This window comes from Hyaena hyaena, unplaced genomic scaffold (genome assembly GCF_003009895.1).
Source record: "Hyaena hyaena isolate Hyena2069 unplaced genomic scaffold, ASM300989v1 scaffold_467, whole genome shotgun sequence".
NCBI lineage: Eukaryota > Metazoa > Chordata > Mammalia > Carnivora > Hyaenidae > Hyaena > Hyaena hyaena.
In genome coordinates this window covers 167,421-192,532 of record NW_024081100.1, presented here as the reverse complement: position 1 = coordinate 192,532, position 25,112 = coordinate 167,421, and the positions used below count along the sequence as shown (strand labels likewise).

At 40.8% G+C, this 25,112-nt stretch overlaps 1 long non-coding RNA gene across 1 annotated transcript; it reads left to right on the top strand.

The window, feature by feature from the left end:
- Positions 1 to 866: 866 nt before the first annotated feature.
- Positions 867 to 21,179, top strand: LOC120246381. Its single transcript, XR_005532033.1, has 3 exons — positions 867 to 920; positions 7,515 to 7,585; positions 20,847 to 21,179. It is a non-coding gene; the product is annotated as an uncharacterized LOC120246381 (long non-coding RNA).
- The last annotated feature ends 3,933 nt before the right edge of the window (positions 21,180 to 25,112 follow it).

Below are 25,112 nucleotides of genomic sequence, written 5' to 3'. Positions count from 1 at the left end.
AGAATACATTTTATGCTTCCCATTAAGCGTGGATATCCTATATTCACAAATTTAACCAGACTTCTAATAAAATAACTAAGCTACATTTATTCATCCTTTTGGTTATTCAACAAATATTTTGGGACCACCTACTATGTGTTAGACAATATATTAAATGCTTGGGATATAGTGATAAGACATACCTTACTATAGAACAAGGAAAATACTAAACAAGAATTACTTGTTTACTAGAAGAAACACAGGATTTTAAGGGAGTTGTTAACAACATGACCGAGCTCAGACTGAAGATGAGGAAAGGCTTCCTGAGGAAAAGATGAGCTGAGTTATCTCGGCAGAGAAGGAGAAAGAGCATTACGGGTAGAGAACAGGCACATTCTGGACATGAAAGGATCACAATCTTACTGAAGCCTGGAGTTCAGGTGAGAGAAGGGAGAGAGACCAGGTTTGCCAGAAAGATGAATGCCGAGCTGTACAGACATTACAGCAGTGCCCCCTTAGCTGCAGCAGATATGTTTCAAGATCCCTGCCCTGCCTGAAAGGGCAGATAGTAACGAATCCCGTACATACTCTGTTTTTTTCCCTATACATACATACCTACGATAAAGTTTAACCTATCAATTAGGTACAGTAAGAGATTAACAATAATAAAATAGAACAATTATAACAATATGCTGTAATAAAAGTTATGTAAATGTGATCTCACTCTCAAAATATCTTATTTACTACACTCAACCTGCTACTTGTGATGTTGTGAGATCATAAGATGCCGATGTGATGTGATGAATTGAGGCCCATGACGTAACCATTGTGACACAGAGTTAGGCTACTACAGACCTTCTGACATGTTGTCATGAATCAGCTTCTGAATCTGGACTGCGGCTGACACCTGGTAATTGAAGCCATGGAAAGTGAAGTCACAGGTAAGGGTGAGGGAGACTGCTGTACATGCAGCCACTTTTTAAAAGTACAGGCTTTACACTGAGATATCACCTCACACCAGTCCGAGTGGCTAAAATGAACAAATCAGGAGACTATAGATGCTGGCGAGGATGTGGAGAAATGGGAACTCTTGCACTGTTGGTGGGAATGCAAACCGGTACAGCCGCTCTGGAAAATAGTGTGGAGATCCCTCAAAAAATTAAAAATAGAACTATCCTATGACCCAGCAATAGCACTGCTAGGAATTTATCCAAGGGATACAGGAGTGCTGATGCACAGGGGCACATGCACACCAATGTTTATACAGAGCTTTCAACAATAGCCAAATTATGGAAAGAGCCTAAATATCCATCAACTGATGAATGGATAAAGAAGACATGGTTTATATATACAACGGAATACTACTTGGCAATGAGAAAGAATGAAATCATGCCATTTGCAGCAACATGGTTGGCACTGGAAGGTATTACACTGACTGAAATAAGTCAGTCAGAGAAGGACAGATATCATATGTTTTCACTCATATGTGGATCCTAAGAAAATTAACAGAAGACCATGGGGGAGGGGGAGAGGAAAAATAGTTATAGAGGGGGAGGGAGGCAAACCATAAGAGACTCTTAAATACAGAGAACAAACTGAGGGCTGATGGAGGGTGGGGGAAAGGGGAAAATAGGTGATGGGCACTGAGGAAGGCACTTGTTGGGATGAGCACTGGGTGTTGTATGAAACCAATTTAACAATAAATTATATTTTAAGAAAGACGAAGAAGAAAAAAGTACAGGCTTTACTTGAAAGGGGTGAGATGCCATTTGTGATGGTCTTTTTAATGTGTCAACTTGGCTAGGCTAACAGTCCTCAATCATTCAATCAAACACTAATTTAAGTGTTGCTGTGAAGGTGTTTTGCAAATATGACTAAAGTTCATAATCAGCTGACATTAAGTAGAGGAGATAATCCTAGATAATCGGGTGGGCTTGATTCAATCAGTTGAAAGACCTTGAAAGGAGAAATTCTGCCTATACACAGCAACTTCAGGCTGTGCCTGAGAATTCTAGCCTGCCCTTCCTGACAGCCTGCCCTTCGGGCGTCTAGACTTGCCCAGCCAGCCTCAACCAGTGTAAACCAATTCCTTGTAACAAACCTCTCAGCAAACATCTCCTGTTCTTTCTGCTTGTCTGGTTGAACCCTAACTAGTATTTCATTAAAGGATTTAAAGCACATAGTGAAACCAAATTTGTGTTTTTAAAAGCACTGTCTGAATTGAGAGGGATTTGAGAGAGAGCAATACTTGAATCAAATAGACACTTCAGAAGGAAGCTGTTGAGACAATCCCAATTAGAGAGGATGGGAGCTTGACTGAGATAAAAGTATGAATGACAGAAACAATGGGTTGGGGATATTCTTGAAGTAAAAGATACAAGATTTGATTTATTTTTTTTAATTGGATATAGAAAGTGCGGGAGAAGTCCAGGGTAATTCCTAAGTTTCTGGCTTGGATGACTGGGTAGCTGGGGGTGTCATTAACCGAGATGAAGGAACACTGGAAGAGAAACAGGTTGTGATGGTGCAAGTGAAGGTCACGAGTACAGTTTTAAACATGTTGAGCTGGGACTGTGTGATATCCAACAGGAAGTCCCAGTAAGAAGGTAGAAGTGGGTCTGAAGCTCAGGAGAGACACTGGCTGTAGATCTAAATTCAGGAGTCACTGCTATGTAAAGGTGATCGGAGGCTATCGGATTAGATGAGATTATAAAGGAAAATACATACAGTGAGTTGAGAAGAGGACACAGAACAGAGACCCTACTTAAGAAATGAGCAGAGGAAAAGAATCCACAAGAGAATCTAAGAAGTCATGAAAAAAAAATGGCAGAAAGGAAGCCAAGAGAAATGGTAATGGGAGCCAAGAAGACAGAGGGCTTTGACGAGATCAGGCACATTCAGGGTGCTATGGCCGTAGACGACAGAGGGCTTTGAAAAGGAGGCAGTGATCAGTCATTTCAAAAGCAGTTAAGAGGTCAAGCAAACTATACACTGCTATTAAATTTGGAAATAAGAAGCCAATGGCCCTGGTGAGAGCAGTCTAGTAGAGTGATGGGGTCCACAACCATACTGTAGTGGGTTGAGGAGTAACTGGAACTTGAGGGAAGAGACACAAAACGCGCATCTTCTCAAGAACCTTAGGTATGAAGGTAAGGAAAAAGAAGGTAAGCAGGAAGGAAGGGTGGAGTCAAGAGAGCTGTTGACTTTTTTAAAGATGAGTAATATGAGGGGCGCCTGGGTGGCTCAGTCATTTAAGCGTCCGACTTCAGCTTGGGTCATGATCTTGCAGTTCATGGGTTCGAGCCCCACATTGGCTCTGTGCTGACAGCTCAGAGCCTGGAGCCTGCTTCGGATTCTGTGTCTCCCTCTCTCTCTGCACCTCCTTAGCTTGGGCTCTCTCTCTCTCTCTCTCAAAAATAAATACACATTTTTAAAAAGATAAGTAATATGAGCACTGTTAAATACTGGCAGGGGCAGTGCCAAGACAGAGGTAAAAAATAGAGAAAAAGAGAGGGAATCACTGATGGATCCTGTAAAAGATCAAAGACCACAGGTAGACCGGAGAGAAAACACCTCTTTCACTGAAACGGGGAAATAAGGAAACAATGGGTTTACAGAATTTGCAATATCAGGAGGTCCTCCCGTTCTGATTTTGCTGTGATGCAAGGCTATTTTACAGAGAGAGGGGCAGGGGAGGAAGTGAAAAGGCACGCGTTTTGAACAAACTGAAAAAGGTTTGAAATATGCAGAGTGGAGACTGGGATACAGAGTTGACTGAGAGAACATAGTAGGGAGTGACAGAGACAGTTGAGAGCTCAGTTGAGGCTGGTGACAGTGAATTTACTGTGATATAAATCTACTCAATAGTATGATTTTCCCCAGTAAGCTGGGTGCAGGTGAAGACTAAATGGACAATTGGGTTCATCCATATTTGGGAATCTGCCACGTATATGTGAATAAAAGAGAGTTGGGGAGATTGACAAGAGGCTGTCTCCCAAGTGGGGGAACAGGTTTTAAGCTGTGGTCTAGCTCAGCTGTAGTCAATGGACCAGATAGGAGATACTGGTCAGAACTAGGCTGAAAGTGTGATTTCACAGGTAGAGTTATTTTGGATGATGACACACTGCTGGGAGAGTCAGGTAGATGTAAGAGTAAAAACTGATATTTACTGAGAATTTAATATGTTTCTTAGCCTCCTGAACCCAATAACACACTGTATGTTGACTAACTTTAATAATAATAATTTAAATAAATAAATAAATGATTGTAAAAGAGGTGTTCGTAGCACGGTGCTGAGCATTTCACATGCACTGTCCCCGTATAATCCCTTCAACCGTCAATTAAGTATTATTGTCATTGCCAACAGTGTCCTGACAGTATCCGTGAGATCTCTGGGGTGCCTAAAGAGGGCGGGAGAGAAGTGGTCTGGAAACGAACACGGAAGAGAGAGGACAAGGGGCTCTTGGCAGGGCTTCCGGGAAGCAGTGACCCTAGCAGACAGCCCGACACGTAACCTAGATTGTAACGCTTCGATGAAGTGAAGAGCCTAGTAGAGCGCACTCCTTCTGGATTGGAACTTCCATCAGGCACAGTGGGAAGCTGTTAAAGGACAGGAATGAGAGTTTGAAAGAGGGAATGAGAAACTCAGATAAACATTAGGATAAGGGAACACTGAGAGGGTACATAGGGTAGACAGTTGAGAGGTTCACAGCATGGGTAGTATGACAAGAAAAATGCATGTGAGGCCACAGGGACTTAGATTCTAAAAGAAACCTTCGAACATAATCATCTAGCCCCTACTTTCATCTCATCACTCATTCTGTCCCTCCTGGCAGCGGTCAGTAGCTTAAATTCTCAGACTGTAGTGGTAGCCAATATTCACTGACCTCTTACTATGTGTCAGACATTACATGCACTAATTTCTTTAATCCTCACAACAATAATAGGAAGTACTGGGTCGCCTGCGTGGCTCAGTCTGTTAAGCGTCCGACTTCAGTTCAGGTCATGATCTCACGATTCGTGAGTTCGAGCCCTGCATGGGGCTCTCTGCTGTCAGCACAGAACCCACTTCAGATCCTCTGTCCACCTCTCTGTCTGTCCCTCCTGCTCCCCTGTGTGCACATGCACGCACCTTCTCTCAAAAATAAATAAACATAGGGGCGCCTGGGTGGCTTAGTCGGTTAAGCATCCGACTTTCGCTTAGGTCATGATCTCGCGGTTCGTGGGTTCGGGCCCCGCGTCGGGCTCTGTGCTGACTGCCAGCTCAGAGCCTGGAGTCTGTTTCAGTCTGTGACTCCCTCTCTCTCTGACCCTCCCCTGTTCACGCTGTCTCTCTCTCTCTCTCTCTTGATCTCGCGGTTCGTGGGTTCGAGCCCCGCGTCGGGCTCTGTGCTGACTGCCAGCTCAGAGCCTGGAGCCTGTTTCAGAGTCTGTGACTCCCTCTCTCTCTGACCCTCCCCTGTTCACGCTGTCTCTCTCTCTCTCTCTCTCTCCTAGAAATAAATAAAACATTAAAATAAATAAATAAATAAACATTAAAAAAAGAAGTACATCCTATTATCGCCACTGCACAGTGAAACCTTACGTAGGTAGTATCTGGTAGAGCCTGAACTTGGGCCCTGCTCACTGACTTGGAGCCCTAAAGCTTGCCATTTTGTTAATTATTACTGTGTGAGTAGTGCTGTCATTTCTCTCCCCACAGCTGTCTTTCCTACACCATACACTTTCTCTAGCAGAAAAAGGTCTCTCCACAATCCTTCCAGACAAACTTAAATGTTAATGTATGATAAGATTATGATAACGTCAATGCCTCCATAGCCAACCTTTAACACCATACTCTATAAATGGATCTTGAAATAAGCACAATTCATCTTGGACTTTATCCGAGAGAGCTTCCATTTTTAAGTACCCAAAAGACCTCTTTTCTTAGAGGCATATCGCTCAAAGACAGTATTTTAGCACCAATCTAGTGTGTTTTAAAAAATCTGTCACAAAATAACTTTATTCTGTCCTCAGGGTGGAAACTGGTTTCTGATATTTCTCCCTGAGCACAAAGCACAAGTTACTGTCAGGTTTATTATTTTAAATTCCATAACAGACAATATCTGAGGGATTTTTTTTAGCTCCATACATTTTTCTGCATATAACAAACAAGCATAGTAGCTTTCATATATATTAAGTAAGTAGAAATCCCATTAAAGAATTCTCCTTTTCTGTTACTTAACTGTTTTAAAACATCAAAGTACAGTATCTGTGTATAGAATGCAAGAAGCAAGAAAAGTTAAAAACCCAGCAAAGGAACAAACCATAGTTGGACTCTAACTTAATACTGATTTAGCAGTCAGGCTTTGCTTTTAATAGGTGCCATTTCCAAAAAACCAAAAAGACTTAAATAAAAAAGATGTGGTATAAGGCCTCACATTTTATTTACTCCAAAAGGTAACTATAATAGGAAGGCTTAACTTAAAACTAAAGCATTTATATATACCAATCATTTTTAAGCTCTTTCCTAAGGACCTTGTAAATGGAATTCTTCATAAACAACAACAACAACAACAATACTATCTATATTAGCTAAATATATTTCAAAATAGAGATAATACTATGCTATAATAAATTTGGGTTTGTTTCATGGTATTTTAGCATTGATTCTTCGGCCAAATCCCTTGAGATAGGACAATATATTTTCCTGATCAATCTATGTTTAATTGAGTACTTATTTAGTGTGTTATTAAATCATATTTAATATTCAAAAAGTATTTAAGGATGATACTCTTTTCTCTAAAGAAGTATTGGGTGGGGGGCGCTTGAGTGGCTCCGTCGGTTAAGTATTCGACTTCGGCTCAGGTCATGATCTCGCAGTTCGTGGGTTCGAGCCCCATGCGGGGCTCTGTGCTGGCAGCTCAGAGCCTGGAGCCTATTTCAGATTCTGTGTCTCCCTCTCTCTCCTGCTCATGCTCTGTCTCTGTCTCAAAAATAAAATAAAAACTATATTTTAAGAAAAGAACTATTTGGGCTTGTTTTAAGACTTTAATTTCTTTAAAAAAATTTACTGTTTTATTTATTTCTGAGAGAGAGACAGCGTGAGTAGGGGAGGGTCATAGAGAGAGGGAGACACAGAATCTAAAACAGGCTCGAGGCTCTGAGCTAGCTGTCAGCACAGCGCCCGACGCGGGGCTAAAACTCACGAACCAGGAGATGATGATCTGAGCCAAAGTTGGACACTCAACCGACTAAACCACCCAGGCACCCCAAGACTTTAATTTCTTACGTTAAGCTTTTTTTTTTTTTCCAATCAGACCACTTTATCTTTAAAATATAGACAAGGATATATATGTGTGTATACACACACACACACACACACAAACACACACGTGTGTGTATAGGATATTTGTGTTGTTTGTTTTTATTTTTTAATAAGTTACCCTTAAAAAGAGAAGGATATTTGATATTATAGGGTAGTCCTTTTCTTATGTTAACTAAAGTGAAGTCAAGAAAAGAGCTTTGGAAAATGATTTTTTTAAAACATCTCTTAGCACAGGTAATAAAGAAGAAGTCCTGGGTTTGAGTCCTCACCTCTGCCACTTACTGGATGTGAGACTTTGATGTGAGTAAGTCTCTCAATCTCTCACAGATTGTTTCTTCATCTGTAAAATGAGCAAGATAATCACACTTAACCTATCAACCTACAGGATTATTTCCAGGGTCAAGTTGCTTAATAAACACACAGACTACTACACATAAATTCTAAGGCAGTCTCTTGGTGTCGGACATACATAATATTAACAATACAATTGGGTAAAGTTTGCATTCACTTCAATATTAACTGGAAAAAAAAAACTGGGTGGCTGGTTTCCTCACACTCCCTTTGCATTCCTTGCTCCTCCAGACGCAGTAAACTCGGTTTCCGCAGAATAAGATTTAATTTGAGTTAGTGGGAAACAAAGCAATTAGACGATGACTAATAGCCCAGACAGGATACGGCTGAAGATTTGAGCAAAAGAATGATGAGGAAGGTTTGATCCTGAGCAGGTGTTCTCCCTAGATTGTCTAACACGGGGTCGATGGACTTTGGGAACTACGGCTTGTTCCCAGGCGGGTGAGCCTTAGGGCCACTGGTTTTTCGAGATTTGGAAGGTCTCGGTGAGATCTTGTGGGAGGAGGTTGGGGGGGTTTCCAACCATTAAGGCGGAGATCTTACCTTGAGAGAGTCTTGTTGCCGCACACAAACGCTCTTCTCAACTAAGACTTGGAGACTCCAGCCTCTGTCTGGGGCTGTGAACCGCACAGGCCTCTGGGAGAGCCGCTGTGGGCGTGGCACTAGGGCATGCTGGGATGGGAAGGGCGTGCTGGGAAGGAGGGGCCCTGGGGCCTCTTGGGAAGAGGGACGGACATGGTTGCCTGAGTTCAGTTATCTCAGAAGTGAAGTTGTCCTAGTAGTGTCCGTTGTAGAGCTGTTCTTACAATGCAAGGCAGCTTGGATTCTTTACAGCCAGCGTCTCTTCTCCAGTCAAAGATGTGTTTCCCCCGTTGGGTTCCCCAAAGTTCCACGGCTGGGTCCAGATGGCCTGGAGGGGTGTGTTTCCCAGGGTCTCTTCCCCCTTTCCCCGGGGTTAATGATCCCCACCTGTGCTGACTTACCCATCCTGGCTGTTTAAGTCTTCCCTGCCTGGGCTCTGACTTTTTACAGCCCTGCAGGGAGAAAGGCCTCTGGAGTTTGACTTTTCTTCCACCTGGTGTAAATAATGCAGGCCCTCCAAAGTTTCCAAAATCATATTTCAAATTCCGGTGTTACATTTTTTTCCCCATCTCAGACAAATTCATTTTATGCTTGCATTAGTTTGGGAGAGCCCCAGCCCTATGTTGAGTGGATTATGCATGAAATCCTAGTAAACAGAACTCTGACATGACCCCAGGCACACACTTCAGAGTACGTGCTTCTGCGTCATTTTGAACACAAGGGATTTATACTTTTTTCTCCCCTCTCTAACTCTCTTTGGTATGACTGGCTGAGATTTGACAATGCACTAGATAGATTCTTGGTCTGACTTCACACTGGAGGTTTTACTAAGTGAAAAGTGGAAGAATATCCTTAACTCCCAGATGAAATGACCATCATTACCCTTTCATATGTCACCTATTCTAGTTCAAAATTTAGGGCAATTAGGTCCATCTGTGCAAACTATTCCATGCCAATCCTATTTTCTAAAAGCCTGATTTAAAATACTGTTAGGTGCATTGTAGTATATTTGTGAACTCTTAGGGTTCTCCCTTTCCTGTCAGTGCTTTGTGATTCTCTTGTGGAAAGGACCATCTGTAAATCAAAAGCAATTGGAGTTGCCTTATGAAATTTACAAAATGTAAGAGAGGAGCTGAAGGAAACAATTCAAGTTAATCAAAATAAAATATTCAATAGTTGAAAAAATTTTAATTATGACAATACATAAGTTCTGTCGTTATTGTAGATCATGTTTAATATTCATTTTGTGCAAATACAGTATATTATAGAACACGTTTATGACTGTAATCATCACCTTTAAGTCTGCCACTTGCATCACTTTAACAAATATTTTAAATGAAATTACATTTACTTTGGGATCACCACTTCATAGGTAAAGACAGAGGAGAGGTATAGCTATAAGTACAGATACAGACACAATTCTGTATGAATTTCTTCAATGTTAGGTTTCAATGCAAATAAAGTTTTCTTTTTTCAACTTTATTGTTTCTTCTGGACAATACAACTTATTTCTCTACTTGTTATGACTTTTTTCCTTATAACACAATGGAAATTATAGTTTTACAACAATGGTTTGAATAACATAAAAACTTGTAATCTAAAACATAACCCCCTCCCACAAGTACTGCTCCCTCCCCTCAAAGTAACTACCTTTGGCTTTTTGATGCTTCATCCTTTAGATTTTTTTTCATGCATCCATATATAAGCATCTATTATTATTTTACAATAAAAGTATATTTGAACAGTTACTCTGTCATTTTATTTTTTTCACTACGTTGATCTTAGATAAGCTGTGCTAATATTTGTATACTTAATTCTTTTTAAAAGCTATATGGGTATATCATTTAAATAGCCAGCCTCTTACTAATGTATATATTGGTTTGGTCTATTTTCTCCTTACACTTTTGCATTTTGAACTGTCTTTTTTTTTTTTCTTTCCATTGCATCTCTACCACCCACTGTCATCACCAGTTTGGTGTTTTCTAGTGGCCCAGGGCCACTTGACTCCGTTTTCATTTAGCCTTTTTTTCTGAAATGTTTTTCTGACTTTTAAGTCTTGTCCTTTCCTATAGAATATTCTCTTTTCATTCTCCTATTTTTCCCTCATTAAGGACAAAAGTCCTCTTACACAAAATCTCTTCCCTCTGGTAGAAGTGTGCACTCCTCACACTCTTTCCAACCCCAGTGGTGACGAGAAAGAGACACTGAGTATTAGGTTTCTGATAAGAAACAAGAGGCTGCTACTGGCAGGGAGCCTTGTCAAGGTCTCCCTCATTCTGAGCACTCCATTCCCACGTGAACAACAATGAATGGAGATTTCACCCGCCCACCCCACATTGTTCGAGTTGTCCTTTGCCCTTTCTGTCAAATCTTGGCACCCAGGAGACAGCAGAACATGTTCTGAATTCAACCCTGGGGAGCCACCGATCAATATCACTTGACTCTTCTTACCCATTAGTTGTTCTCTTTCTATGCCTGACGTGGAGTGACGCCTAAGCTATTCTTTGTCATGGCCCCTTCTCAGTTGGCCCAGCTAACCCCTATAGGGTGGGATGGCCCTCTCCATCCCCTAGGCAGAGCGCCACAGGCAGGGAGCAGAGCATGGACGGAGTATGAGGCGGAGTCTTGGGACATGGGTTCTCTTACCACTTCAGCTGCAGGCTCAGAGGGTGTGGAGAAAGTTAGTATGTTTTACCTCTTTGTGATCTTGGTTACCGAATACCAAGAATATTAACTGTCCACTTAACTCATGGAATACTATAAAAACGAAAATTTATAAAATGCTTTGAAAAGTCAGATTCCAGAGAAATGGAGTTTACTATTTTACGTGTCTCCTCTCCCATTTTTAGTACTAGCAATTTAATTTAATTACTTCCCTTTTCTTCCCTTTTCTCATTCCTAGTTTTTTTCTGCCATGCCTACCTATTCCTTCCCATGAAATAATTCTCATTTGTGGAGCATATACAATATATTTGTCTCCATGGAGATGTTCTTTCAGCAGAAGTGATTTTTTTTTGAGGGGGTGGGGTGAGTTCAGAGAGGAAGAAAGATATGACCGTTGTCATTTTCTTAAATCATAATCTTTTTTTTATGTTGCTCAAATTTCTTTTGTACCTGAAGCATTCTCTGAAATGCTTTTATGACTATCAAGGTCTTAATTCTAAGTGGCAACATTCAAATAAGCATAAAAACTTTAAAGAGAAACTATATTCTTGTCTGATTTTAAATACTTAAAAAGTTAGAGTAATTCCTCCAAGCTACAGATAAATTGGTCAGGAAAATCAAACCAAATCCCTAAACCAACTCATTATTTGATTGACTCTGGCCAATGTCTTAATCTCTCTGTGTTTGAATCTTCCAACTTTAATATTGATTGGAACTTTGATGACAAATGCCAATTATCTTCTAATAATCAGGTAGCAGGTTATGGATTGATTAAAACAAATCTGACCATGACACTGAACTCCTTAGGAGAAAGATGTTTTAGAATTTTTCAGGCTTAAAACTAAAAAACATTTTAGGAGCTTAACTGGGTCAAATTTTCAGAAAATTGCAGATCACATCTCCTGTCACAGTTTATGGTAAATAAAAAGCCTGAGAAAATTCTATTTTAATGGTTGTGAAAATATTTTTTTCAATGATAAAAAGAACCTTGGCCTATGTATAAAGGTTCTTTCTTTTTTTTTTTTACTTAGTTGAAAATCACCCATTTCTAAGCACATATTGCTATCCCTTTCTCTCCAATTTAGTTCTTCATTCCCAAATGCATTTTATTTTGTTATATTTATATTTATAACTTTATGTATTTTTTTACAAATAGTTTATTGTCAAATTGGTTTCCATATAACACCCAGTGCTCATCCCCACAAGTGCCCTCCTCCATGCCCATCTCTCCCCTCCCCCCCACATCCATCAGTCCTCAGTTTGTTTCTCAGCATTCAAGAGTCTCTCATGGTTTGCCTCTCTCCCTTTCCCCCACCATTTCCCCCCTTCTTCTCCATGGTCCTCAGTTAAGTTCCTCCTAATCCTCCTATACGTGCAAACATATGATATTTGTCCTTCTCTGCCTGACTTATTTCGCTCAGCATAACACCCTCAAGGTCCATCCATGTTGCTACACATGGCCAGATTTCATTCTTTCTCATTGCCATGGAGTATTCCATGGTATAGATAAACCACATCTTCTTGATCCATTCATCCATTGATGGACACTTAGGCTCTTTCCATGTTTTAGCTATTGTGGAGAGTGCTGCTATGAACATTGGGGTACATGTGCTCCTATGCATCAGCAATGCCATACCAATGAATTCCAAAGCTAAATTATTGTTTTGGCCCTTGATTCCTGAAGAAGGGGAAATATGCAAAATTCTCTTTTTAATTATAAGTCTATAACTTCTAATGGATTATACACAATCTCATGACTCACAACAGTCTGAATATTCAACATCATTTGGATTTTCAAATACAATGCTTAACTGTAATAAAAGAAAACCTAAGGACTCAGAATTCAGTAGAATTAGACAATCGTGGACATCATCATGCTGATCCCACTGAGCATTTCATCTTTGCTGTACAAATGACAGACATTCAGGCCATCAAGTAGAAGAGCATAGAATGCGTGAGTAATCGAGACTGCCAATGTCCCAAACTTATAGCTTAACTTAACTTAAAGCACTTTATGCCCGCCAAGTTGGAAAATAACAGTGTGTTAAAGATTTCAGAAGGGATTTGAGTGTAAACAGTGTTAATCACAATGACAAAGTTTCAAATAACTACATGGCTTTATTGAGGAGATCTGACATAAGTGGTACCAACAAAAGTATTGATTACATGTAAAATTATAGAGAAAGCCTTTGCATAATTGAAGTTAGAGGAAATCACTCTTAACATTTTGTAACAAAAGGAGGATCTTAGAAAATGCTGGCAGAGTCATGCGGTAAGCCAAATGGCTTGCTAACTCGTGGGATTCTCTGATTTGTATTTATGTTGGCCGAATTTGGCCTGATTACCCTGGACCCTCTATAAAGTTACTCAGTCTGTATAGGGAATTAGGAACTGGAATCATGAAAACCCACCACCCAAATAGGTCCCAATTAGACCTAATCTAGACCACTTAGGTCCCAATAAGACCTAATCTCTTTCCCTCATGCCTTTCCCCCAGCCCCTGCTCTCTCCACAACCTGCCAATATCTATAATCAATATATCTAAAATCAGCTGAGTCCAGAACATATACAGAGAATTAATGAAGAGCCTGAGTTTTGGAGTTAAATAAGCCTAGTTTGGAAGCCCAGCCCAGCCACTTACTAACTATGGATCTTAGTCAAGATATTTAATTTCTCTGAATGTCACTTTCCTCATCTGAATATGTGAATAATAAGGACAAAAATATCTATTTTACAGAGTTACCATGAGGATTAATTATTTTTAGCCCAGGTCCTAGATGTAGCAGCCAAAAGACAGTACCTGAATTATTACTGTTAATTTCTTGAGTAGTCTCTATTTGTCTGCTATGTTAAGAAAAAACAAAATAGGGGCACCTGGGTGGCTCAGTCAGTTAAGCATCTGACTTTGGCTCAGGTCATGATCTCATGGTTTGTGGGTTCGAGCCCTGCATCGGGCTCTGTGCTGACAGCTCAGAGCCTGGAACCTGTCTTCGGATTCTGTGTCTTCCTCTCTCTCTGGCCCTCCCCTGCTCATTCTCTCTCTCTCTCCCTCTCTCTCTCAAAAATAAATTTAAAAACATTAAACATTTTAAAAAAAGAAAAAACAAAATAGAAGGTGGAATTAATACCTAATTCTCAGAAAATATCCATCCTTCCTACCAAAGGATGTTGTTGATGATGACACAGAAGATAATGTATAACACTACTATTAATACCACCTTACTTGATTTTAGAAAAAGGCTTCACAAGTGGATATATCCCCCAAATTCATCAGTTGCCAGTTGGATAACATGTATAGAATTTGGGGATGTCATCAAAATAGGCGTAAAAATAGTTGGAGTGCCCAGCACTTTTTAAAAAATGTTTTCTCAGTTTCATGAAAATGAAAACTCCTACTTTTCAAAAGATATCCTTAAGAAATGGAAAAGCAAGCCACAGACATACATGTCTGAAAGAAGACATATTTAAAATATGTAAAGAAGCCTTATATGTCGATTAGAAGATAGACAATCCAATTAAAAGTAGGCAAAATATGGAGTGTCTGGGTGGCTCAGTCCGTTAAGCCTCCAACTCTTGCTTTTGGCTCAGGTCATTACCTCACAGTTTCATGTGTTTGAGCCCCATGTTGGGCTCTGTGCTGGCAGCATGGAGTCTGCTTGGGATTCTCTCTCTTTCCTTCTCTCTCTGCTCCTTCCCTACTCATGCTCTCTCTGTCTCTCCTAAAATAAATAAACTTTTTTTAAAAAATGGGCATAATATTTTATCAGCTTCAAAAAAGGACACATATGAATGGCCAATAAACTCGTGAAAAGATGTTCAACTTCCTAAGTCAGGAAAATGCAAATTAAAACTGTAATGAGTAACTTCTCCACAACCATTAAAATGGTTCAGTTTTATTGTCAGAAAGACTGACAATACCAAGTGTTGGAAAGGCTGTGAAGCAATTGGATTCTCACACACTGCTGGTAGTAATGTAAGATATTACACCATTTTGGAAAACAGCTTGCAGTTTCTTATAAAATAAACTGATGCTTCTCATCCAACCCTACAATTCTACTCCTATGTATTTACCCAAAAGACAGAAATACATGTCTATACAGAGAACTTTATACACAGAGACCAGCAGCTGTGTGTCCACCACAGCCCCCCAGTTGGAAACAACCCAAACACTAATCAACAGGTGAATGGATAGACAAACTGTGGTACCTGCATAAAGTGGAATACTACCCAATATCAGCAAACTACTAACACACTATGGGTAAATCTCAAAAACCTACTGAGTGAAAGAAGACAGACACTAAGTAAAACTTATTATATGATTCATATACATGTATAAAATGCTAAAAATAGGAAACCAGCTGGGGGACAGAGGGACTTGACTGCAAGGGAACATGAGGAAACTTTCTAGAATGATGGACATGCCCTCTATCATGATTGTGGTTACACTGATGTACCATTTGTCAAGATTCAGTGAACTACATACTTTAAATGGGTGCCTTTTATTGTATATAGGTGTATCTGTATAGTAAAGAATTTAACTTCACCCACAAAGGTGTCTAGACTTTTTCTTCAGCCTCTGGGATATAACCTCTAAACTCTTGGAATGTCATGTGTGATAAGAGTGTCTTTGTTAACTTGGGGTCCTTGAATTATTTTGGTAGTCTAACATGATAGAGGGTTGGAACTGACTTCATCAGAAATCACTTGGAGTGGGAGCTAATCACATCAGAAAGACCAACAATTTGAACTAGGATAGGGGCTTAGGAGAGCAGAGAATGAAAGAGAATGGAGCCTAGAGAATGAAATTAGCACATAGGCAACTAATCATGCCTACAATATGGAACCTCAATAAAACGCTGAACCTGAAGGCGCAGGTGGACTGCCCTAGTTGTTAATATTCCATGTATCAGACATAGATATGAAGAAAATAACACATCCAAGGCTCCATGGGGAGAGGACAATGGAAGTTCCATATCTAGTTCTTTTCCTGGATTCTGTTGTGCAATTTTTCCTTAGTTGATTTTATTCTGTATCCTTTCCCACAGTAGAGAGTAACTATGAGTAAACAACTTTCAGTGTGTTCTGTGAGTCTGTTAGCAAATTATCAAGCCTGAGAGTAGTTTTGGGAACTCCTCTGAATGTGCAATTGGTGTCATAGGTGCGAGTGGTCTTGTGGAGAACTGTGCTCCCCATTAACTGCCATTTTCTAAACTCCTGGGGAGTTAGCTCTAAACTTAGGCAATATCATATCTCAGTAAATATAATTTTTTAAAATGTTTGTTTATTTAAGGGGAGGGAAGGGGCAGAGAGAGAGGGAGACACAGAATCCGAAGCAGGGTCTGGGCTGTCAATACAGAACCCTATGTGGGGCTCAAACTCACGAACTGTGAGATCATGACCCAAGACAAAGTCAGACACTCAACCGACTGAGCCATCCAGGTGCCCCTAAATATAATTTTTTAAATGTGGTCTTTTACCCCCATCTGTGTACTTTGAGGTTACCTATGTATGTACATGTATGCATACATGTATGTATGTTTGTATATATATGTGTATGTGTATACAGACACGTCCCCAGTGAAACACTGTTTTTAATGCTAGGAAAGAAAGAATCTCTTAAAATTTTTGAAAGCATGTTAATATTTTGTGCTCCAAATTTTACAGCATCTTTATATGAAAGAATAGGCCTCAACTCACAGTGGTTATCTAGTCAAAGCGGGAAGACATAAGCAAACCATGGGTTGTCATTTATTATTCTCAATAAATATTATTCAAGTGGTACAATTAATAGTCATTTTGGGGGCTTCTGAGTGGCTCATTCATTAAGCATTAATGCAAATCATTAATGCAAAATCATTAAGCATCTGATTTTGGCTCACTCAGGTTATGATCTCACGGTTCGTGGGTTCAAGCCCTGCATCAAGTTCTGTGCTAACAGCTCAGAACCTAGAGCTTGCTTCTGATTCTGTGTCTCCCTCTCTCTCTGCCCCACTCCCACTCACATTCTGTCTCTCTCTCTCAAACATAAACATTTTTTTTTTTTTACAGCTCTGACTCTTTTTTTTTTAATTTTTTTTAATGTTTTATTTATTTCTAGGGGAGAGAGAGAGAGACAGCGTGAGCAGGGGAGGGTCAGAGAGAGAGGGAGTCACAGACTGAAACAGGCTCCAGGCTCTGAGCTGGCAGTCAGCACAGAGCCCGACGTGGGGCTCGAACCCACGAACTGCGAGATCATGACCTAAGCAAAAGTCGGATGCTTAACCGACTAAGCCACCCAGGCGCCCTACAAACATAAACATTTTTTAAAAAGTCATTTTTGTATCTTAATATTTTTCAGGATTTTTCAAATTAATGAAAAATGTATACTGGGCAAATATAGAAATATATACTAATATATATTAGAAATTCAAAAATATAAAAACGTGACACTTAGAGCCTATGGTCACAGGAAATACAAAACATTTCATTTCATTTATATGCATACTCTTGTTGCAGAGAAGAAGAAAAATATGGTCAGAGCTTTTAATCATAAAACATTTTTAGTAGTATAATATTCTATAGGGAAAATAAAATGGAAAGTAAGATGTCACAGAAAAAAAGGAGAAATGTCAAGTATCCAATTATAAAAGATGAGCTTATTTTCGTATTTTTATATAGATGACGGTGGCTATCAAATCCCTGTGGTAATTTGCATTCAATTAGATTCATTTAAGAGTCATATGATAATTTTATTTTAAAATTTCACTGTTTACACTATGCCAGAAATTACATCTTTTCTGTTACTTAAACTTTTGTTGAATAATTTTATACATAGAATTTTTCTCATAATGTTTTCTGAATTATTTTAGGGTCACATGAGCAAAAGTTTGGAAAGCCACTCACGTTAGCTATAAACTACGTTTGACAATCACTGGTGGGAAAAACACAATATTCAATCTAAGCCGAGGACACTCTGCCACCTGGTGGCTTAGAAATTTTCATGGTCACTAAGCAGAAATAAAAGCCTCGTTTCCAATCTGGCATGTGGATGAACTAATTCATAATAAACAGAATTAAGGATGTGAATTATTTGATGACAAGATGTATAAGAGATAGAAATAAAATGGTTCATTCTGAATATTATCATTACAAATCCAGGAACTTATCATTGGTAGTTTTTTTTACTGGGTAGGCAAATATCTGAAGTTTCTCACCTAAGAACCACTAATTTATGTCGTTTTCTTTTGTGAACTTAAAAGCAACCTTTAGCTGTTATTTTAACATGAAAAAAATTGATCCACTATGTGCACTGGGTGGAAGTGAGATCACCAAAGATTCCATCGTGCACAGTACTTTACTAAAAAAACATATATGTAAATTCATTACATATGCTTTCAATGGCTGATTGAAATTCTTGTCGACTAATTACGTTTTCTCTTAATTTGTCAATCTTTCTGTCAAAAATAAGCAAAAAATAAGAAAATGTAGAGCTTGTCATAGTAAATCCAGGAGCCATATTTCTAACTTTCTGAAAATCATTCGACAACTCCTCAAACTTATGAGGAAATAGAATTTAATAATTGTCCCATTTCTAGGATGTGTGATTTGAACTTACATGAGTATTCTTCTACCACATTCTCTAGGTAACTTGGAACAGACAGAAAAGAAACTATATTCTCAGGATGCAGCTTCACAATCTTTGGAATTCTTGATAACACACAAATCAAACTGCAGATGATTTCAGAGCTCTTGGTCCCTTTCACGGAAGTGCCAACTGAAGTGTATTTCTCTCATATCCGTGTCCAAAACCAGATTCCATTTACTAAATACTGTAAACATGGTTGGCTTTGTAATGTCCTTTAGAGGAGAATGTAACCAACATAGAAACAAATGTAAAAAGATAAAAAGAAAAGTGAAACATCCTTGATTAAAATTTTATTTGAAAATAGTCAAGAGTAAGAGAAAACCAAATTGAAATGTATTTGCCAATTTGATTTCAATTCCAATGAAAGTGGAGCTCACTCCTCTCTAGTCACAAAATCTGTTTTTAGAGATGTAACATAAAGACGCATTTGGGTGCCTCAGTCTCTTGAGCTCTTGATTTTGGCTCAGGTCATGACCTCACAGTTCATGAGTTTATGTCCCGCATCCAACTCTGCACCGACCATGCGGAGCCTGCTTGGGATTCTGTCTCCCTCTCTCTGCCCTTGTCCCCCATCAAAATAAATAAAAATAAACTTTAAAACTATAACTTAAAAATTATCATCATGTCTTAAGTTGAAACGGGATATGGTTTCAGGAATTCAGTGTCAGTCAGCTTTCTTCCATGTTACCTAATTTAAAACTTTGTGGGGTTTTTTTTCTTTCTCTTTTCTTTCTTTCTTTCTTTTCTTTTTCTTTTTCTTTTTTTTTTTTTTGGTTCCTTGCTTTACTTTGATTAATTGTCCCATTGTTTGGATTTCTTAACGTTAACAAGAACTCTTTTCTAGAAGTTGGAGGGGTTATTTTGGTTGACAGGTTGGTTTTGTTTTTGGCTTGCATTACGGATGCTCCTTAAAAGAAAAGGATCAGTTTATTTAAATACGCTAGGTTAATAAAATGACATATTAACGTATATATATACACGGCAGGGTGGGGGGACAGGTAACAACCTGAACCCAAAGCAAGGCTAATGTTGATATGAGTCACTTTATATTAACATCAGCTGTAAGACAGCCTACCCAAGGAAGGTATCCTGTCTTTTTTTCTTTGTTGTTCTTACTAAGCCTGTCGCCACACCTTGAATTTAGTAGGTTCTCAATTTGAAAGTTTATTTAATAAAATGATGGGGCACTTGGGTGGCTCAGTCAGTTAAGTGTCTGACTTCTGCTCAGGTCATGATCTCATGGTTCATGGGTTCGAGCCCCGTGTTGGGCTCTGTACTGACAACTCAGAGCCTGGAGCCTGCTTCACATTCTGTGTCTCCCTATCTCTGCCCCTCTCCTACTCGTGCCCTTTCTCTCTCTCTCAAAAATAAATAAACATTAAAATTTTTAAAAATTTATTTAATAAAATGAATAAATAAGATTATGCCCAAACTAGCTGAAGAAGTCATTATATTTCAATTTGGTTGCTTATCATTTGGTTTAGTCAACTGAAGAAGATAGGTTACAATAAAAGTAAGTATAATCATATAATTATGATAATTTTTAATCATGATATATTAGGCTAATTCAGAGCCCACAAACTAGTAGCCTATGGGTGGCATCTGGCCTGCAGATGTTTCATATTAACATTTTAAATAAGAAAATTTCATTTAAAATCTGTTTTCCTAGTTCTTTAAAAGTCAGAAGATGTGTCAATATCTATAAGCTGGCTATGGCTACAATTGACTATGTCTACATGGTCACTGCTCTCTCTAGAACAAACTCATTTGCCATAATCTCCACCATTCTTTCCCTAAAATGGAGTCCAACTTTCAGGAGCCCCTTACCACCCACTTAGTAGTAAAGAAATATTACCTTGTTGCCATTTTTCTATCAAAAGAGATTAAAAGGACCACATAGTTCAAGAAAAAAAACATGGATGAAAGATTATTCCTTTGTGGAAATTAAGAATATTCCTACGTGTTTAATCTCTAAACAATAGCCTGCTTCATTTATAGCATTTGAATTTGTGACCCCCTGGGACAGCTCATAAAAGGAACTATGCCAACATGTCAAGCCCATAATTCTAGATAAATGCATACATAAGTATAAATAGTAAGGAATATAAACAAGCTTTTTTTTTTAAACTACGGGTGGCCTTTCCTCCTTGGTGTTTCTGAGCACAAGCCTCAAGCACTTAAAGCATCTATCTGACCAGGAGAAAGGCTGGGATGGGTTTCAGGTGGCAGATGCTTTCTCAGTCAGTAACCCTTATTTCCTCCTCCTTCCGTGGTGACAAGCGTTCCCACAAAAGATGCTGGGGAAATGGCTGACGCCTTCTCTTCCTGTCTTCCTGTCAGCTGTGGCTATCCATGTGACCTGGTTATGGAGAAGATGAAAAATAGAGACATTTGTTGGGATGGCTCCTGGAGAGATTTCTCACCCTGATAAAAAGGACAGAGACATGAGATGTTGCTCCACCCTGAGCCTTTGAACCAGGCCGTCTGATGACGTGATGCCCAGAGCAGCTGTGATCCTGAAGTGATGAGACCGAAGGTGACAAGTCAGTTTGCAGATGGTGGAGCACAAGGGGCTGGGGCCCCGACGGCGTTGCCAAAACAACTCTGGGCCCCTCGACTCCCAGAGTTTTTAATCTTGCAAAACTATTAAATGTCTCTATTGCTTAAGCCACATTTAATTCTTTTAAATCTTTTTAGTGTCTATTCTATTTTTGAGCCTGAGGAACAGAGCATGAACAGGGGAGGGGCAAAGAGAGACGGAGACACAGAATCCAAAGCAGGGTCTAGGCTCCAAGTGGTCAGCACAGAGCCGGACATGGGGCTCGAACTCACAGACTGTGAGATCATGACCTGAGCCAAAGTCAGATGCTTAACTGACTGGGCCCTTATTTAAGCCACATTTAGTCAGATATCATCACTTGTACCCCAAATCATTCTAGCTTCTACATTACAGAAAGAATGTCTAAAGAAGGTCTGAGGTAATATCTGATAACTGATGTATATAAACTGGTTTCCTGAGAAAAGAACCATTCAAACCCCAATCCGACCCTTGGATATATCAGCATCCACGCCTGGAGAGCCCATGCTCACTGGGTTCCCTCACAGAGTAAAGAAGACGGCACCTCTGTTGGTGACAGTCAGACCGTGTTGTGTTGTCTTTTACCATGTGACACCTGGTGGGGGTGCAAGTAACAGTGAGGACAGAGGGAGCAGTGGACCCCCTCCATAACTGCCCTGTCTGGGTTCTGGGAGGGTGCACCCTCACGGGGCTGGATAAACTTAGTTACACGTCATGGTCAGGGAGGAGGTTTAACCCAAGCTCTAGCTTTCCTGAGCCACGTGTGCTGTGTCTCATGCGTTGCCAGGGCCCGGAAGTGACCAAGAACCCCAGTGAGGAAGCTCACCAGAGGCAGCGGCCATCACACGGGCAAACTGGCTCTGTGGAGAAACACTAGCCGAGCAGGGTTGAATGGGCATTTCAGCCAAATCCTGAAGAGTGACAGAGCCATCAGCCGCTGCGTTGAGATCACACCAGCCAGGAACAACGGCCAGGAGCACTGCGCCAACAACACACCCTGACTCTCCACACTCATCTGTGCACCAGAGTCTGCCGGGCCTCCCCGACCAGCTGGGTGAAGAGCACTGCCCAGGGGCCAGAGGACAGCAGGCACACACTACGCGGGCGAGACAGTGCTGGCCCGAGGTCACATAAGCCACACTACTTCCCTCCCTCTCCTCTGTTATGAAAGGAGCGGGTTGAAGGACAGGATCTCTGGGAGACTGATCTTTTCACCCAAGCCAGCCTGAATCCCCCCTCAAGAGACAACTTAACCTACCAGCTAGAACTAAGGCTTAAACAAGCCTGGGAGCACCTGCGTGGCTCAGTCGGTTAAGCTTCTGACTCTTTTTTTTAAAGTTTATTTATTTTGAGACAGTGAGAGTTGGGGGGGGGGAGGGAGAGAAAAAGAGAGAGAGAGAATCCCAAGCAGGCTCCACACTATCAGCATGGAGCCCAATGTGGGGCTTGAACTCATGAACCATGAAATCATGACCTGAGCTGAAATCAAGAGTCAGATGCTTAACTGACTGAGTCACCCAGGTGCCCCTAAGCTTCTGACTCTTGATTTCAGCTCAGGTCATGATCCCAGGTTCGTGGGATGGAGCCTCACATCGGGCTCCACACTGAGCGTACAGCCTGCTTGAGATTTTGTCTCTTTCTCTCCCTCTGCCTGCCTCATACACACTCTCTCTCTCTCTAAAATAAAAAAAAAAAAATTAAACAATCCTGGAGACTGGGTTAATTTTTGTCATCAGTCTGTGGGCAAGGGTGATGGAGAGGTGGGGGTGGGAGGCTAGAAGGCAGGCTCGATTCGTTATAGACAAAACTAAACAGCATATGTTTTATCAACACATGTAAGTTGTGACATGAGCTCAATCTACAACCTTGCTACACACAGTATTTCATAAGGAAAGTGATGGCGTTTGGCCCGGCAATGGATGAGGGGAGGGTATTGGGGAGCGGATGGAAGACTGGGAGTCTGGAGGTATGTTTGCTTTCTGTGGATACCTTTTGTAGTGTGAATATCTTACCATGTGTACAGATTACTTCTTCAATTAAAAAAAAAAAGTGGTTGGTTGGGGTGCCTGAGTGGCTCAGTCAGTGGGACGTCTGAGTCTTCATCTCAGCTCAAGTCATGGTTTCATGGGTTCATGAGTTTGAGCCCTGCATCAGGCTACGGACTATTAGTGTGGAGCCTACTTAGTGGGACTCTCCTTCTCCCTCTCTCTCTTTCTGCACCTCCTCTGTTCTCTGTCTCTCCCGCTCAAAACAAATAAATAAACTTAAAAAAAATAGTAAAAACCAATGAAAGTAAATGGCATGAAAACTGTTAAGTAAATAAAAGATAATAATTGTTTCCAATGGGAGCATTTTTTCGAAGCCACAGTGGGCCAGCCAAGAGACGGTACCACTCGAAAGCCATATTTAGCAGGTAACAGTAAAGGAGGGGCAAAGGAGAACATCACGAGGCCTCCTCGAGTCACCCGGGCACAGGGAGGGGCTCCCGCTGACCAGGCACGGAGCTGGGCAGTCACTGCTGGGAGCAGCAAATATGACAGTAACCAGCTAGCGGCAGAGTGAGGCGGTGCAGCCCAGAGGGTACAGAAATGAGCTCTGGCACCAGACTGGCTTGAGTCTGGGCTGCCGTTTACTAGCTGATGACTTTGTATGTCAGTTGAGAAGAACGACTAACTTTTTATCGGACAGTTGTCATAAAGATTAAATGTACACACTCAGAATTGTTCATGGTGCACAGTAAGCACTCAGCTAGTACTGTTGTTTCTGGAATCAACCAAGAGAGAAAAAGGGCGCACAGCCTTTCAAATTCTAAGCTCAGAGAGCCACCCTCTCTTGGAGCAGGTCAACAGCACAGGCTTCGACACCCTCCTCTTCCCTCAACTCTGGCCCAGTCAATATGACAGAGGACCCAGATTAGGAAAAGTTTGATGGTCATAAAGGCAGTCTATCCCTGTCACTCATCTCACCTGCCCACAGGGAGGGGCCGTTGCGTGCGTTGGCAGCCCAGAGAACAGCACCTCAAGCTATGGAGGTCCAGAAGCGGGGGGCCCTGACATCTCGTTTCCTGGTGAAAAGCTGCTTGGCCTTGGAACTAGTCCGGGAAGGGAGGGGACGGCATGGAGAGACAATTTGGGGAGGAGAGCAGGATACACAACTCTGGCTCTGAGGAGCGGAACATGGGCCCTGCTCATGCCTCCGGACCCCATACCTGGGAAATACAGAAAGTATGAAAAATTAGGAGCATAATCACCCTGTGCAATAGATGAACATGCTAAATACACTGGAAGAAATTATAAATCCCGTATAAAGACACCAGGCCAAAAACGAATTCAATCTTTAAGGAGTTTACAATTCAGACAGAATTACAAGGGATATACTATAGGTTTTATGAGAGAGTTACAAGAAACAGAGGAGGGCAACTAAATCAGATGGGAGGATCCAAGAAGGCTCCCTGGAGGAGGTGACCCTTCGACTGAATGTAAAGGATGAATATTAACTAATTAGAAACAAAGGGGATGGGAAGGGTATTTCCAGAACAGCACAGGAGAAGTGGAGGTAAGAAATCTTGCAACTTACACACACTACAGAGTGGCTGAGAGAGAGCGGGGCTGTGGGGGTGATGGCAGATGAGGCAAGAGAGGAAGGCCATATCCAGAAAATGCAAGACCCAGCACACAAAACCAGAAGGATTTTACTTTCATCTGAAGGCAGGGGGGAATGACGGGGGCTACACGGGAAAGTGACCTGATGACATTTGCAGTTTATAAGGGTCATCCACGTAGCAGTATGTGCCAGTCCAGGAAGAGGTGGGCACACTGGATGCAGGTAGACCAGCTCCGAGGGCCTGCTGCAATCCAGATGAGGTGGAACAGAGTCTGATCAAAGGCAGACAGGATGGAGAAGACAGGTGACATGATCAGGAAGTAGTCTCTACGCTCCTTGGTGACCAATTAAGTGCGAGATGAGGAAGAATGGGAATCTAGGATGCTTTTTAGTTTTATCTAATTTGGACAGATGCCGAGAGAGAA